Below are 3,791 nucleotides of genomic sequence, written 5' to 3'. Positions count from 1 at the left end.
ATGCATTTGAATCGGGGTGCTTGCAAAAATATTGAAAGTACCTGGGCTCCTATAAGAACAAACACATCTGTCTTGGAAGAGGTACAGCCAGAATATTCCTTAGAAATGAGGATGGAGAGGCTTCACATCTTTGGGGCACACGATCAAAAGGGCTAAGTCCCTGGAGAAACCCATGATGCTTGGTAAAATATCATTTAAAAAGAAGATCCTTAATGAGGTGGACTGACCCAGTGGCTGCAACAGTGGGCTCACACATAACAATTGTGAGGATGGTGCACCACTGGGCAGTGTCTTGCTCTGTTCATAGGGTTACTACGAGAGAACCAACTTGACAGCACTCAGCAATTGTAAAATCAGAAGCCTTGTACACAGCGTGTTTTAAGTGCTTGCATGCTAACCTAAAGTCAGTGCCTGGAACCCAACAGCCACTCTGCTAGAGAAAAATGTGGCAATCTGCTTCACAGAGATACAAACAAACACAAAAGATACATTCCCCTGCCATCAACTTGATTCGGACTCTTATCAACCCTGGTGACGTAGTGGGTGATGCACTGGGTTGCTAACCACAAGGTCAGCAATCAAAACCACCAGCCACTCTGGGAGAGAGGTAAGGCTTTCTAGGCCAGTAAAGAGTTACAGTCTTGGAAGCCCACAGGGGCAGTTCTGCTCCGTTCTATAGGGTCACTATGAGTTCATAAAGATTATAGCCTTGGAAATCGAAGCAAAAGGGCAGGGCAGTCTACTCGATCCTATAGAGTTGTGGTGAATTAGAATGGATTCAATGACAATAAGAATCCCCAAATGAGGAGTCAAGTTCAACTTCTCCAAAGCACCACCCATAGAGAGTTCAAAGGGTGAAATGACCTGGCACAATAAAAGCAATGCTTTTTAAATTTTTTTTTGAGAAAATAAATAGAACTAACTTAGCTGATTTACCTTTCTACTGGAGGACATTAATAAGGAAGGACATGGTAAGTGATTATAAAGATAGCTTATTTACCTGTCTGAGCAGAAATCATAAGATTTGAGAGCAAAGAGAGAGGGAGACATCCGGGCTCTGGACAGTTAAGGTCTGGGGTGCACAAAGAAAGCGTGAATTCATGATGGGTGATATTGAGAAGGGCAAGAAGATTTCTGTTCAAAAGTGTACCTAGTGCCACACTGGGAAAGATGGGGGCAAACAAAAGACTGGGCCAAATCTACATGGCTTGTTTGGGCAGAAGACCCATCAAGCCCCTGGATTCACTTACATGGATGCCAATAAGAGCAAGGTATCATCTGGGAAGAGGGCACACTGATGGAGTATTTGGAGAATCCCAAGAAGTACATCCCTGGATGTACTTTGCCGGCATTAAGAAGGGAGAAAGGGCAGATTTGATCGATTTTCTCAAGAAAGCTACTAATGCATAATAGTTGGCCACTGCCATGTTTATTATAAAATACGAATGTCTTGTGACTTTTAAAAAGCGTATTGAAATTGATCTCATACACCAGAAATCAGATCAGGAATGACTGAATAAGAATATTTTGTTTGGACATTCTTAAATTAAAGATTGGCTGTGGTTAAATGACTCTGATCAAACTGTTGAATTTTTGTTAGAAATGTCTGTTCCGCAAGTGTCAGCATTGTTTTTCCCTAAGGTGTGATTGGACTTTGGAGGCCAGGCTGGATTGGTAACATTGAATTTTTCACAAAGATGGTGAATGCCATCTTATAACCTACAGATTGATTTTATATTTAAATTTCTATATCTGATTATAAGAATATATTGGAATATTGGGAAGTCTCAAACTGCCTCATGGAACAGAATAGAGCAAGACGCACCTATTTCAATTTGTATTCATGAGCCTGTTTAAATGCAAGGGTTGAAGATAAGGTAGCAATGGCCACTTTATCTTTTTGTAAATGTAAATCTGATGAAAGTTCCCTGTCTAAAATACTGTCTTTTACTTAACAAGAAGCATTTCAGTGCAATTTGTGTATGATATCAAATAAAGAATATTTGACACTTAAAAATAAATGTTTGAGAACAAAGACTATATTCATGACCACCTATTTACAAGCTCTAGGGAACCATTGTGAGTGCTGAGGAAATCCAATGAGCCAAACAGGGATTTCTCCTTCAGTTACTGTGCCCCTCATGCTTGGGTGACTTGGGAAAGGTGTGACTTGATCCACAGTGTCTGAGACTGTTAAGTTACCAGAGCAGATGCCTCACGAATCTTGGCGTTAGCAGCCCAATGTGCCATGAGGGCTCCTTGGGGGTGTGCATCTCTCAAGTTTACCCCAGTGGAACAACGTAGTACATCCTGCTCTGACATAATTCATTTTAGTGAATGATTTTTTAGCCCATATTCAGTGCAAGTATAGAGCTGGGCACTTGATCTCTTCACGTTTTTGAACTGTGTCCACATATGCCTATTCGTCGGAGCCTCTTAGCATCTGTGAAGGTGGAACTGAGGTGCAGTTGGGGTAAGTATCTTGTCCAGGGTTATTCTGTAGACCCAAGATTAGAGGTGGAGTTTTGGACTCATAGTCTAATAGAAGAAAACCCAATGAACAGAAAGCCATACTTGAGTGACCCAACGACTCAGAGACCCAGGAAAGCGATCACTGGACTTCAAATGCATGCATACTCACTCCATGCCTCAGATCCTTGAAAATGGACTCTAATGAATGGCTTTGCACAGATTATGTTCCAAGCAAAGTCAAAGTTTCATCAGCATTATCCCCATTTAAAGTGATCATCCCTCCAAACCTGTGAAGCCTTTCCCACCTTTGTTCTCCAGGTTCCTTTTGTGTAATGCTCTTGCTTCCTTTTATTTTTCATTTTAAATACTTTTACTGGGGACTCTTACGTCTCTTAGCACCATCCACATATTCCTCGTGTGTCAAGCACATTTGCACATATTCTGCCATCATCATTTTCAAAGCATTCTCTTCCCACTTGAGCCCCTGATATCTGCTCCCCATTTCTTTCCGCTCCCTCCCCAGCCCACCTTCCCTGATGAATCTTTGATAAGTTGTAGATTATTTTTTCCATATCTTACCTCATCCTCCGCCACCCCTCACCTACTTTTCCATTATTCATCCCCCTGGGAGGGTGTTCTAGATTGATCCTGTATCGGTTCCCCCTTTCTCCTCCCACCCTCCCTTAATCCTCCTGGTATCTCTACTCTCCTTTTGGCCCTGAGGGATTTATCTACCCTGGATTCCCTGTGTTGCAGGCTCTTGTCTGTAGCAGTATGCATGTTCTGATCTAATTTGATTTGTAAGGTAGAACTGAGGTCATGATAGTGGGGTGAAGGAAGCACCAAAGAATTAGAGAAAAGTGGTGTGTTTCTTGGATGCTATACTGCAGCCTGATTGGCTCATCTTTTCCCTGTGACCCCTCAGTGAGGGGATGTCCAATTGTACAGATGGGCATTGGGTATGGTTTTATTCTGGGTCTGGCTTTATTCTGGGTCTTAGAAGTCTGATACCTGATCCCATTGACACCTCATGATCACACAGGCTGGTGTGCTTCTTCCATGTGGGCTTTGTTGCTTCTCAACTAGATGACCACTTGTTTATCTTCAAGCCTTTAAGACCCCAGACACTATATCTTTTGATAGCTGGGCACCATCAGCTTTCTTCACCACATTTGCTTATGCACCCATTTTGTTTTCAGCAATTGTGTCGGGAAGGTGAGCATCACAGAATGCCAGATTGTTAGAACAAAGTGTTCTTGTGTTGAGGGAGTACTTGAATCAAGGCCCCATGTGCATCTGCAACCTTAATTCTTAAAATA

General features: G+C 42.3%; 1 pseudogene; it reads left to right on the top strand.

Annotated features, from left to right (window-relative positions):
* Positions 1-1,103: 1,103 nt before the first annotated feature.
* LOC105978381 lies at positions 1,104-1,410 on the top strand (annotated as a pseudogene).
* The last annotated feature ends 2,381 nt before the right edge of the window (positions 1,411-3,791 follow it).

The sequence above is a fragment of the Echinops telfairi genome, unplaced genomic scaffold (assembly GCF_000313985.2).
Source record: "Echinops telfairi isolate 266 unplaced genomic scaffold, ASM31398v2 ScPeMD7_7424;HRSCAF=8462, whole genome shotgun sequence".
NCBI classification, from domain to species: Eukaryota; Metazoa; Chordata; class Mammalia; order Afrosoricida; family Tenrecidae; genus Echinops; species Echinops telfairi.
The sequence above is the reverse complement of the archived record's forward strand: the minus strand, read 5'-3'. Positions and strand labels throughout refer to the sequence as shown.